This window comes from Pantherophis guttatus, chromosome 6 (assembly GCF_059756535.1).
Source record: "Pantherophis guttatus breed Tessera chromosome 6, ASM5975653v1, whole genome shotgun sequence".
Lineage (NCBI taxonomy): Eukaryota > Metazoa > Chordata > Lepidosauria > Squamata > Colubridae > Pantherophis > Pantherophis guttatus.
In genome coordinates, this window is record NC_142068.1 from 60,066,890 (window position 1) to 60,081,425 (window position 14,536).

At 40.4% G+C, this 14,536-nt stretch overlaps 1 protein-coding gene across 2 annotated transcripts in view; it reads left to right on the forward strand.

The window, feature by feature from the left end:
* The window catches only part of LHPP (phospholysine phosphohistidine inorganic pyrophosphate phosphatase), a 136,764-nt gene that overhangs the window by 88,517 nt on the left and 33,711 nt on the right, over nucleotides 1-14,536 (forward strand). The window lies entirely within an intron of this gene.

Genomic DNA, 14,536 nt, shown 5'->3' on the forward strand with positions numbered 1-14,536 from the left:
CTGGCCAGCTCCGTTGCTCAGGGGACCCCAGTCTCCCTGGCAACCCTTTCTCAACTCCTGGGAAAGATGGTCTCATGCATTGGCATTGTGCCTTGGGCCCGTCTCCACTGCAGGTCCCTGCAGTGGTTTCTTCTCCCGTATCAGAAGTCCCGGAATTCGGCTTCAAACATGATTGTTCACCTTAACTCCTCTGTCATCCAGTCCCTCCATTGGTGGTCTTCCGGGGCCCTATCCAAGGGGAGGGAATTCAGGGAGCCCAACCCAGTCATTCTAACTACAGATGCCAGCCTCTCTGGCTGGGGGGCCCATATCCAGTCCCGCCTAGCCCAAGGGCTGTGGTCTTCAGAGGACAAAAGCCACAATATAAACTGGCTAGAGCTCCGGGCCATCCACCTGGCCCTCCGGGTGTTCAGGGAGATGGTCAGGGACAGACACGTCATTGTCCGAACAGACAACGTGGCCGCCAAGGCCCATGTCAACCGTCTGGGGGGGACACGGTCTCACTCCCTTATGGAGGAGGCGGAGCGTCTGGGAGCCTGGGCGGAGGCCAACCTGAGGTCCCTCAGGGCCTCCCACATTTCGGGCCTGAGCAACACCCAGGCAGATTGGCTGAGCCGATCGACGGTGGACCACGGCGAATGGCAGCTCGACCCGATCCTGTTCCAGCGGATCACACAACGGTTCGGGGTTCCTGTGGTGGATTTGTTTGCAACAAGGACCAACCGTCAGACGGACCGCTTCTTCTCCAGATTCCCGGACCCGATGGCGGACTCCACGGACGCTCTCCTGAGCAGGTGGCCCAAGGGCCTTCTTTATGCCTTTCCCCCCCTTCCCCTCCTATCCAGGGTGGTCCGGAAACTTCTAGAAGAGCAGGCGGATCTGATACTTGTCGCCCCCCATTGGCCCCGTCGGCCCTGGTTTGCCGACCTCCAGGCTCTGTCGGTCCTTCCTCCTTGGCGTCTACCCCCCGCCGACGTCATCCTCCGGCAGGGCGCACTCCACCACCCGGACGCCGCCTGGCTTCAGCTAACCGCCTGGCGGTTGAGCGCCAGCTCCTGACGGAATTTCATCTCCCCAACGACGTGGTCGATACCATCCTGGCGGCTCGTCGCCCGGCCACGCTACGTATCTACGGGGCAACATGGCGATCCTTCGCTGGTTGGTGCAACTCAAAAGGGCTGGATCCGAAAATGGCCTCTACGGAACAGGTACTCGTTTTTCTTCAACGAGGGTTGGCTGCGGGACTCTCTCCCAACACCTTACGCAGGCAAGTAGCCGCTTTGTCATCTATTCTCTGTTTGGGTTCCCGACACTCCCTGGCCCATCGTCCCTTAATAAAGCTGTTCCTTAGAGGTGCTTCAAATTCCCGTCCCCCCCCCCGTACGTCGTTACCCCACCTGGGATCTCCCAAAGGTGTTAGACGCTCTCACGCGGGCTCCCTTCGAGCCTCTCCGTACCGTGGGCTTGCGGTTCCTATCCTATAAAGTGTCCTTTTTGGTCGCCATTACTTCCGCTAGGCGGATTTCAGAATTGGCTGCCCTCTCCACGAGAGCTGACCTTTGCACCTTCCACCCCGACAGGGTGGTACTTCGTTTAGACCCCACCTTTCTCCCAAAGGTTAATTCTCTATTTCACCGGTCCCAGGAGCTAATTCTCCCTGATTTTTGTCCTCACCCGTCGCACCCACGGGAGCGGGTTTGGTACTCCCTGGACGTTCGTCGAGCCCTACGCATCTACATTCACCGAACGTCCTCTTTTCGTAGGTCGGAGGCTCTCTTTGTCTCCTTTCAACCTTCCTCTCTGGGTCTAAAGGTATCCTCTTACACAGTTGGTCGTTGGCTTCGAGCCACTATTGCCTCTTCCTACGAGGCGTTGTCTCTCCCTGCTCCGCGCCGCATCACTGCTCATTCCACTCGCAGTGCGGCCACATCGGCAGCGTGGGCCACTCAGGCATCTCTGCTTGAGATCTGCAACTTGGGCGTCTCCCACGCCTTTCATCCGCCATTATCGGATAGATAGTTTTGCGTCGGCGGAAGCGGCTTTTGGTCGCAGGGTTCTTCAACAGGTCTGCTCGGACCAGGCCTCCACGTCCCGGGCGGATCCCTCCCAGTAGGTCACGGGCTTTGGCACGTCCCTCTCCTGACCGCTGTCACAATCGCTTCCCTAGAAAGGGCGTTGTCTTACCTGAACGCCCGTTCTGGGGACCGATGTGACAGCGGTCAGCCCCACCCTTCCTTCCGCCGGTCCGTCTCGGCTGGGAGCACTCCTGTTGTTTGTTTGTTTTTTCTTTCAGGTGGCTAGTGCATCGTCAGGACATCACTTCACATTCCTCGTCCGAAAGCTGGAGGGAGCAGCAGGAGGAGGAGCTTAACTTCCTGACTCGATCCCTGCCAGATTAGGGTAGTTAACCCTCTCCTGACCGCTGTCACATCGGTCCCCAGAACGGGCGTTCAGGTAAGACAACGCCCTTTTACCAAATATGTACAATAACTAACAATTTTTTAACATACTTAAGCACTATAAATCTTATGTTAATGATTTCCGTAACAATGAGAAGTTCAATTCATTCTGTTGCTTTGAACTGACCCATTCTAAGTCAGTGAAAAACATTGTCAGATTCAAGACTACTTGAGTTTAATAAACTACCTCTGTGCATCATTTAGCATCAGAAAGAGCAGTATGAAATCAAAATTAACACTTGGAAATGATAATTAAAAATGAAAGCAGAGCAGAGTTCTATGCTCCTGTCACTTCAAATCTAGCCACACTTCTGTGTATCATATGATCAACCCTACACAAATATGAATATAGTCACATAGGTATTCTCCTAAGTCTAGCCGTATGATGAAAGGGGGTGGGAGATAATTACAAGATACTTTCAGTTTTATTGAGATAGGAAAGGATTTATTTCTATCACTCAAAACAATCTCATCTTGAATTTGGGCAATTGCATGGGTGTCAGACTCACCGCGTCACGTTGCTGTCACGTGATGTTTCGTAACGATTTTTCCCTTCCCGGAGCTGAGGTGGACGTCGCCTACGCATGACGCATCCAGCCCATGGGCCACCAGTTTGACACCCCTGCTTTGGAGGATGTTTATACATGCTGACATTCTGATCCTTGTTTCTCAGTCTTATTTCTTGATTGTTCATAATGTTTCAGAGGCAGTGAGCTAATTGGATAACTAACCTGCCTCATCCTGTGCATCTACAGAAAATATCCATTTGCTAAGTATAACAGCACTATTAGTAGCTTTTAATGTAAGGGTCTGAAATCATACCAGAGCACTGCTGACAGGACATTGTGTCTCTTTTTCTTCAGTTATTCTTGCACAGTATGACTCAGTGTTCGTATTAAATGGCTATATTAACACAAATACGTTGTTGCTTCAGGTAATTGTTGTCATTCTGGATTTGTTTAAATAAACTGAAACACGCTTCCCTTCCTTTTCCTTGAGCTTCAGGCTTGTTTTCTAAGTGATGAAAAATTAACTTCATTTTTTTAAGATGAGTTTTCAGCCTTGTTGCTAGCATTCAGAAAGCATTTCATAGCTAATTATTTCTGTACTCCCCCAAAGTTAAAACAGAAGGAAGCATGAACAAAATGTTTTTGACATCAGGTAATGCACAAAATTTGGGGTGTATCTGCAATACTTGAATGTTTCAAGAATGCTATAGGTCCCATGCAAAAAACCCAAAACCACCCTTGCTTCAGTCAATATTATATAGAATTGGTAGTTCTTTATTTTTTTCCTGTCCAGTTTTTTTATTCACATGTTGCTTTCAGCTAGATCCACAGCCAATAATTGAAGACAATTTTTTTTTCCTGGAGGCTTGGAAGAAATATTTTGGCTCACCAAAATATAAGAGGAAAGTATCATTTTTTCCTTATATAGGTAGAAGATAGTCCCATGAGGATGCTCTAATTTCTAATAAACTACTAAAATAGCTGTGCCCCAGTTAAGGCTCTTAATGGTCAGAACATTTATGAATATATTCTTCTGTACAGAAATATCTGAAGAACGATTGCTATAAAATGGATTTGAAAATTCTCTTTCATTCTTTCTCCTTCTCTGTCTCCGTCCCAGATACACACCAGCTCTTATAATTTTAAAACCATAACAATATATTTATTGCAAAAAATGAATTCTCTTTTCTTGTACTTTGTAGCAATACTAATGCCATAGGAACATGGAGTCAAATTTCCACTTCTCCCAAGGATTAGGATAGAAGAGGCAGAATTCCTATATATACTCTTTGTAGAATTGTAGATTAGGAAGTAATAGTTACTTGCATAAAAGTAACTATTCACTTAAGAACCTGGGAATTGACACTTTCCACTGTCCACTTTCTATATCAACTTCTTTGTGCTTACCTGGAGAAAGATGTTGCCATCAAGTCATCTCTCTACTCAAGTCACATTGAAAGTTGTGCCTGAAATGGTATCTAGAGGGGGATATCTTCTATATTTTGGTCCTATATTAGGTGAAGGCAGTGAGAAATAAGGTGTCATAACCAAGGGTGAAATCCAGCAGGTTCTGACAGGTTCTGGAGAACCGGTAATGGAAATTTTGAGATATTTGGAGAACCGGTAGCGGAACTGGCAAATGCCACCTCTGGCTGGCCCCAGAGTTGGGTGGGAATGGAGTTTTTGCAATATCCTTCCCCCAGGAGTGGGGAGGGAATGGGGATTTTGCAGATCCTTCCCCTGCCATGCCCACCAAGCCATACCACGCCCACCAAGCCACGCCCACAGAATCGGTAGTAAAAAAAATTGGATTTCACCACTGGTCATAACTAACCTGTTCCAATCATTTTAGTCTGATGACAGTTCACTTACTTCAAGTCCATTCGTTACAGAAGTTCTGCATAAAAAGGATTCGTTTTTGCAAAGGGACATTTCAAAGTAAATTTTGCTTTCAAGGATTAGATACTTTACTACACAATATAGCAGAGGCTTTTATCTTAAAGGGTATCCAGTAAAACTGAAAAAATAGCCTATCCTATTAATTTATGGGAAACAAATGGAGCCCACTGTTGTCACTACCAGGTGACAACTCAATACTCCTTTACACTACAGTAGCACATCAGGATATTATATCAAAATTGCAGTATAGTTACTAGCTTTTCTCTTCTGATTACTACCCATGTGTTTTAATCAGGGCTAAGTAACCACAGAAATACCCCCTGCATCTCATTTTAGGTATTTCATTATTACTATATGGAATGTCAGCCAATATTACCCTGTAGGAAAATTATTTTGAAGCATCTGGAGTAATTGAGCTTGGAGCTCAGTCCTTACAAGATTATGGAAGTACTTTTACCCATTCATTTTCATAAAGCTCTGTGACTGAATTTAGGACAGAGCATAGTGCTTTATGTAATGAATGAACTTTATTGAAAATGAATGTCTGGAATACAGTCATTACTTTGTAAATTCCACATACTTTTTTACATAATGTAAAAAAGTTTTTTTACATTAATAAAATCTCTAAAGAAACTTGATTTATTTTAATAGAATAAGGGAAAGAGATTGACAATTATGGGATCTTTTTTTACTCTTATCAGCATTAAAAGAGTAAATAAACTATGTTTGCACATTTCCCAAAGCCATAACATATTCCATATATGAAGTGATTGGACTCACATAAAAACATTGAGCCAAAATCAAAACCAAACCATATTATAACTTAGAAAAAGTATTAACTCAATCAAAGTCCTTCATTACCTAGATCAGTGAAGGATAACCCTGTCTGGACTGAGTGCCCAAAGCACACCCGAACCCCCAAAATGCAATGCACGTGCGACCCCACGCATGCCCCCCTGCATGCGTACGTGGTCCTTGCATGCGCCCTACTCCCGCATGCAGCTCCCAATGTGCCCAACCCCTGTGTATGTGCCTCCCTGCATGCACCCCACCCCCCGTGCATGTGCAGCAGAAACCCAAAGACCAGCTGGCTGATGGGAGGCGCATGCGCAGTGGAGCTGAACTGGGGTGACGGCTCGCGTGCCATCAGAGAGGGCGTGGCATGCCATCTCTGGCACATGTGCCAGAGGTTTGCCATCACAGATTTAGATCATATAAAGCTGGTTTGATGTATCAAAGGATCCAGAAAGATTTGTGTTTTGAATTTTTATTTATATATTTGGTACAGGTACAAGTGTACATAGCATTCCTTCTTGTATTCCCTCCCCCACCCCACCCCCAAGAATAGCAACCGTATTGTTGGAGAGGGAGTGAATTATCCCAAGTTATCCAATGAGTTTCTAAGCCTGATGGTGGACTTGAACCTGGAAAATGCGGGTCCCAGTCCAACACCTTTACCATGATCCCACACTGGATCTATTTTTCATATGAAAATATAAGGTGGGCACTTTTGTAACTTCCCAAAGATGAGTTTGAGAGTTCAAAATACATGTTTTACTCAGCTTTTAATTTCTGCTTCTTTTACTTCCTTTTCTGGTGTCCTTCTGATCCTTTCAATGCTAAAGTAAAAAATATGTTCTCCATTTGCCTATGGCTGCTAATTATTTCCATTCGTGACTTCCCCATGTAAGTCTGGATCAAGCAAAATTGTAAACTGTACTCAAATGAACGTGATGTGTGAATTGGGTTCTTATTTTTTATTAAGCAGTGTAACTGTGTTTAGCTAGATCACATAAATATAGACTTTTTCCATCTTCTATCCCTGCTTACATTTTTTTTATAAAACCCAAGCAAGGTTTATTTCCATGTGACTCTTTTGAACTTGCCTTCCTAAACACATTCCTCATCTTAGATTTAAAAATTGTTAGTCTTGAAAATGCTGTTTTGTTTCAGAGCCTGTCTTTAACCATCTTCAGGGCATCAGTAAATCCTTACATTTGTGCTATACAATTTCATTTCAGGGTGTTTCTTAACTATTTTATGATCTTCTTCTTTGCTATTGAAAAAAACTATTTACTTCATAACTTCATTGACCTCTATATGAAAGAGCTAGACCTAGAAAAGTGATTAACAATAGTTGGCTAGAGATCCATCAGATTTTATTCCTTATGTAAGTAGAGATGCTGTTTTGCCAAAAAGTACATTGTGCAAACCCGTTTTTCTGAATCTGCTTTCAAGTATAATTCCTGTGTTGCCTAAAGAGGCTTCTTTTCTCTTACTCTTTTTGTTCTCTCAGTAAATGCATTCCTAAGTAAAAGTTTTTGCTTTTTTTTCCTAAGAAAATTAGGCAGCAAAACAATGCTGAAATCTTTTCTTACATTGAAAGTAGCTGTTGCTATACAACAGTAATTTATATTAATGTAAACAAAGTTTTATATTTCATTTAGTTAGCCATTTGAATGTATACAATACAATTCAATAGCATCACATTACAGTATGAGTCCACTGATGGCCAATAAATTTAAATTAATCATTAACATCATTTTAAAAATATTTGTAAAACACTTTAAAACTGATTTGTAATATTTCATCCAAGTTTATTCCAATCAAGATGGGTTCTGCCTGATTTAAATGTCTAGTACTAGTGTAATACTGTAGTACTTAGGCTCAATCCAGGCATTTTTCTTCTACCTTAATCTAATACAATTTTATTTATTTGAAAGGTTCAAAAGAGTTATACACAAATAAGCATTGTAAGCATGTTTTCCTGATACACATAGAAGGACGGCTGATGCTTGCAAAAAGAAATTCTAGCAAGAAGTTAAACCTCTGAAAAGGCTAGTGTGCAAAGCTACGGCTTCCATCTTCAGCACTATCAAAGCTTTTACATGTTCTTCTTGGGTACATTCTATGATTTTTCTGAGAAAAACCAGCTAAATATGCATTAAGCTTCACCATAGTAGCAGAGGAAGAGAAAGTACAAAGGTTACAGAAAACAAAACATTAATTTTCTTGACCAGCTGCATTGGAAGCAAAATGCAGCTTATTTATAACCATGGCATGCTGTTCATAAATCAAGTCTTTTCTTCTGTTAATGAGAACTATTAAAAGTTTTCATATTATATTCATCATTGCCATCGGATTTCTTTGTTTTTGTGTTTGCTTTTTGGGTGGGATATAAACTCCTGGTGGTGCTTTTTAATGGAAGTTTTTTGTATGGACAAGACCGAAAAGCTGTTCTGCAAATCTTTAGCATAACTTTGTGGTATAAGGAAAAGCAGCTTGTAAATTACTCATAACTTCCCCCACCCCTTCATCTTGCCATAAACTTGTCCCTGGATTGGTCAAACTTGAAAGTTCTTGAGACTAATTTAATGATATATTAATAAGTAAAGTGATGTGTGTGAGTGGGTATCATGGAAACCAATTGATAACAAGTTCAGAGCTTATTTTGGTAAAACCAGAGCAAATCCCTGCCAACCACAGTTGTAATCTCACTCGGATTTTACATGTTGCAACCTGATTGCCTGTTTCCAGCCAGTTTTGAGAAGGTTTTTAAGTTTGCCCCCATATTGGATAAATATTATACTATCCCTATTTGAAAGCTCTTATTCCCGCAGGATGAGGGGAAGGAATTGGTTCAGATATATTTTCCTGTTAAAACTGTTGCTCCTTTTTGATCTAGGTTTTAGTGGCTGACATAAATTCTTCAAACATGCTAAAACTGCTTAATGAACACATCTGTTTGTTTGCTCTTCTGTTAGTATCCCACCTTTATTATTTTAACAAATAACTCGAGGAGGACACACCTTCCTCCTCCTATTTTCCTGGGAACCACAACCATACGAGGTGAATTGGGCTGAGGGTGACTGGCCCAAGATCGTCCAGCTGGCTTTCATGACTAAGGCAACACTCAAATTAACAGCCTCCTGCTTTCTAGCCTGACGCCTTAATCACTAGAGTGTAGAATTTGGGGCATTCTGAATAAAAAATAAATGCACAGAAGGGACCAGGGAACTGTGCAAATGTACAGTATAAGATATTTCCAGAGATCACCCTCAAGTCACTGTACTCCATATCCTTGTCAGGCAATAATGTTTTATAAACCGCCATGGTCATTGCTATGTATTTAAGCATCCATGTTCATGAGAGATAAAAAGATTTGATGTTCAGACAATAAACTGCAACTTGCACTACTATAACTGTACATATTTTCAACTTATATAAATACACAATTCTTATTGCTGCCATGTTTGGACTGGCCAAGGCAACTAAATTCATTATTAGCAGCAGCTCCCTTAGATTAAATCAAACTTCATTCTTCCTGATTTTGTTATTTGAGCAATATCCTATGTTCAGTTAAGGTATTATCTTTTTGTTCTAAGGGCTTCTGTGGCGCTGAACTATGTCTGCTTCTTCCTAGATTTGTTAGTACTCATCTCTGTTCTGCTTCGGCTGGGCTTTCCAGTTTTCATGTCTTTATTCTGAAGTTTTTGACTGGACTGGCAGTTATTCAAAATGCATGCTTCAGTTGTGTCACTCCATGACAGCTTACATGCACAATAGATTATAGTGCCATATGTACACAATTCTGTATATTGCTTAGAGTGGAATCTATATGGCACATGCCTCATATTCTGCTTGGAATCAGTCCATGTATTCAAGGGATCAGCTCGCTCTCCAAGGAAGAATATAATGATTTATCCAGTCCTTGCATTCTATGTAGCAACTTTTGACAGGAAAAAATCATTTAGCAGTGGAATAACCCTAAGAAAGCTACAATTGACTGGCTCTCTACCAGATTTGGAGGAGGAGGAGGGGAAGGGAAAGTAATATTCAGTTGCTACCCAGTTCCCAACAAATACTATCCCTTTATCGAATGCACATTGGTGCATTGAAATTTGGGGCTGCTGGTTGATTTATGTGACAAGATTTTCAAAAAAGTAGTAATGAAACCCTTTTTTAAATAATGCCCTAAAGCTTGATTTTTTATTTTTTATTTTTTTGCAACTGCTGATCAGAAATGTTGGATTCAGGGATTGCAAAAATCTTACGTTTCCTTTTTTTCGGCCAGAGTGATTTAATAATGCAATTGTTTATTTGTAGTGTGTCTGTAGAAAGTGTTAAAATGCTACCATTTCACATTATTTTATTTTTATGATAGAGAACGTGCCAATATTTCATTTTACTCCAGCACTTTAAAAGTACCAATTCATATGAGGCCAGATTCTGCCCTCTATTTATTCTGACTTTTCTTACAGCTCTTTTGAATTTACTTCTTTGGGGCTACTACACATTTATAGCTCTTTAATCTAAACTGAAAATATTATATTGCTGTAGCTGTCACAGGCTTGCAAGCCTCTTGTATGTGCCAACTCTTCTTGATTTACGTGGCTGTTCTGAATAAATTTATTATTCTTAGCCTTTTGAATCATGGTTACTTTATGATATCCCCTGTTTGAGGTTGTCTGTGAGCCAACTCAAGTAACTTAATTTCCAAGGCCAAAGATTTTCAATGAAACTTCATTTTAATCCAGAAAATAAGAACAGTAGTCAGTGGACGTTCATTGTTGAAAGTCCTAAGAGAATGCCTGAAGAAAAAGTTAATCCTTTGGGAAGAGATTATGTCAGATGTAAATGCCTTATTCTCCAATGTGTAAATAATGTATATATGGAACATCAGAGGTTAACTTATTCTTTGGACTTTAATGTATTCATAACTTACCACTCCCATTCCTAGCTCCACCCCTTGTATATATAAGGAGCCACCCTCACCATTCTCGTCGCTTCTACCTTGAATATTCAGTGAATATAGAATGCCTATCGTAATTAAAAGAAATATATTTAAAGCTTTAACTTCTATTATCTTTATTGAGTCTGATCCTGAAAATATTGCAACAAGCTGGTAGCAGAGGATGGTTAATTGACTCAATAAGTAATTAAAAATGTCCAAGAAAGATAGGCCCAACACCAGGGCCTACAGCAAAGAAATAGAAACTGATCAAGAGATGGTCAACGAATCCACCAATGCGATTTCGAGAGAATCCGAAGAATACACCACTGAAGAAGAAGAACTAATGAGTGAAAATAATGACCAGAAAGAAATCAAAATAGAAAATAACGAACTCAGGTCAGAGATATTAAAGATACTAAAAAGCCAAAAGAATGATGAAAGTCTCATCGCGGACCTCCAGGAGATACTGAAGAACAGCGGAGCAGCGAGAGAGAAAAACGTCATTAAAGAAAAACCCAAAGATCAAAAAACCGTAAGTGAGATGACTACTGAGAAAATAGTTGTTAAAAAGAAAAGATGTGATCCCGCGCGAAATTTTGAATGGCAGCCATCTTGGTTTCAACGAACTTCAAAAGAGAATGAAGCAGAGCCAATCAAAACGCTCAGTTCAAAATTTCTGGCGCGAAAAACACTATCAGACGAAGAAAGTGAGAAAGAAGTCTCAAACTCTTCAGATGATCCAAAATCAGAAAGTGAAGACGATTTAACAAAATATCAAGTAAAATCAGCAATGAAAACGCTTTTTGCTGCTTTTGGGCCAAGACTGAAAATTACCAAGACATCTACGAAGAAGCAAGAAATCAAACCGGCGACTCAAGACCTGCACGCTCCCATCCTGACTTCGAAAGCGACGACGCCCGAGCCCAGAGAGCCATGCCGATTTCGCCCTACACCGCAGACAAAATCGAATACCAACGCACACAAAAAGAAGAAAAGAACCGTCACCACCACCAGAACCCCAAAAACCGAGCCAGAGACCGACTCATCTGAGGAGGAGCGGATCGAGAGAGCTGAAAGGGAGAGAACCTTCCACGACGCCACCAAAGAAGAAATGAACAACGCGCATGTGCGAAACTACGTAGACGACCCAGAAGGACTTGAACTGGCCAGAGAACCGCGCAGACTCATTGCAAGCATCCCAATGCCGTTCTGTAATTTCCTGCACTTGAGAGATCACGGACTGCCCCAGGCTGTAAGTAATGGACAGAATAATGTAGGTAACTTACCCAGTGACTTCCCAAAACTTAGAATTGATGGCATTAATTTACAAGAGTGGTATCAACAGCTTCAGGTTATTTTCATGAAAGAAAATTTACTATTCTTTATAACTAGCCCTCCAAGAAGACCTTGGACTTTAAAAATAGATTGTTTACATCATAGAGCATTTTTCATAATAATATCTAGCGTGTCTCCTGCAATGTATCATAGCATCAAACCAAACCTAACTGTATCAGAAATAATTCAATGCATGTTTAATCTATTTCACAGCGATAGCGTAGCTACAACCACAAGAATGTCTAAGGATTTCTTTTCCTCTAGAGTAAAACCAGGGGTTTCTATAAGTGAGCATTTGATAAATCTAAACAAAATAAGAGTTGAGCTACAATTGAGGGGGGAAGTGATTTCAGATCAAACAATGAAAAGTGTTATTATCAATTCACTTGATCCATCATGGGATAGCTTTATGTCACACTTAGATACCATTAATTTGGGATATTTATCCATAGAAAGTCTATCTAACAAATTGATAGCAGAAGACAATTCAAGAAAAAATCGATCCAGTAACCAAACAGACCACAAACCTTTTAGGAAAGTAGTCTTTCAAGATAAACATAATGAGGCCTTTAGATGCTACAATTGTGGATCCAGGGAACATAGTAGAAGAGACTGCCCCAAAGTCTCAAGAGAGAGACATAGACCAGAATATAGGAGCAAATATAATTACAGACAATCTTCCACAGATAGACACAAATATAGAAGCCCACCAAATTACAAAGAAGGTAGAGGGGGTAGAGAAAATTCAAAAGAGAGGAAATCTGGGTCACTGAATGGGCTAAATAAACAAGACAGCACCAGAACACAGCAGGATGAGAATAACAATTGGCTTATTGATTCTGGTGCAACAAATCACACCACCAACAACAAAAGTATATTATCTTCATTTATAGAAGATAAGTTTGTGATAAAGGTAGCTAATCAAGAAAAGGTTCAAGTACTAGGCAAAGGAAATGTGACCTTGCCTGGTCTAGGGAAAATAGAGGGGGTATTATTAATCCCAGAAATACCTCACAACATACTAAGTGCCATAAAATTAAGCAGAGAATATGATATCAATATAGTTTTCTCAAAGGGGAAAGCAACTATAGAAAAGAACAAAACAAATGTAGGTACTGTAATGATAAAAGGAGGTCTACCCTATCTGATAACTAAAGAAAGATGTTTACATAACATTGATTCAAATATGGAAGATTGTATTGAAGCAGATGATGAAAATGTCAGTAACAGTGACAATGATGAGTGTAGAATAACTCATGATCACAAAAACACATACAAAGAAAAGAAACCAAAAATAGGTAAACCAATTCATGATGAGTGTGCTCACATCTTACACAGGAAGTTAGGACATGCAAGCTTTCCTGTAGTACAAAAAATGACTGAACACGCAGAAGGTGTCAAAATAAAAAATTGTGAAAATTATTTGGAATGCTCAGTATGTAAGTCCACCAAACTAAAAACCAGTCCCAGACCAAAAAAATCTAACAGATCAACTAACAATATTTTTGATTTGGTACATATGGACTTAGTTGGTCCATTAAGTCCCTCAATTACCTATAGAAAACGTTACTTCCTAACAATAGTGGATGACTACAGCCGATATGGTTTTGTTTACACATTAAAGCACAAGGATGAAACATTTCAGAAATTTAAGGAATTCTACAAACGCATAGAAACACAACATAATATCAGAATAAAGCAAATTATGACAGATAGGGGATGTGAGTTCATGTCTAAAGAATTCTCCCAATGGTTAAAGGATAGAGGAATGTTACATTTCACGTCCAATCCTTTTTCTGCATTTCAAAATGGAGTTGCAGAGAGGAAAAATTCCACACTACAAACCATGATTAGGTGCACATTAGAGGATGCTGGTTTAGGCAAACAATTTTGGTCAGAGGCATTACATTATTCGAATTACACTCAAAATAGAACCTGGTCCAGTATTGTGAATAAGACACCATATGAGGTGATGTACAATAGAAAACCCAAATTATCACACATGCACATATTTGGAGTCACTGCAGACGTACACATACCTAAACAATTGAGGAGAAAGGGAGAAAACGTATCCAGGAGATTAAGATTCATGGGATACGAAACTGGAACCAAAGGGTACAGATTTATTGATAGTAATAACAAATTTATAGTATCCAGAACAGCTGTGTTCCATGAACAGGCCAATTGGTCAAAATTGCACCTTAATGAAATATTTCCTAATAAATGTAAAGATACGATATCTTGCGAGGAAGGAACAACAGAAAATCAAAATATTAACAAAAGTAAGAACAAAACCAAAACTTGGACTAATAGTCAGCATAAAATAAAGACAGACACATTAACAAAAAAGGAAGCTAGATATTTGCATGATAACCATAGCAAGCCTGAAAGAACTATTAGAAACAATAGAAACCAAATACCAAATAAATACAAAGATTACATAATGCATATGAATGGAGAACAAATAACACCTAATACATATGAAGAAGTATTGAAACTTCCACATGAAGAAAGAGAAAAATGGGAACTAGCTATGGAAAAAGAGATGGAAAGTTTACAAGGATTAAATGTATTCACACCTGCGATCGCACCTAAGGATA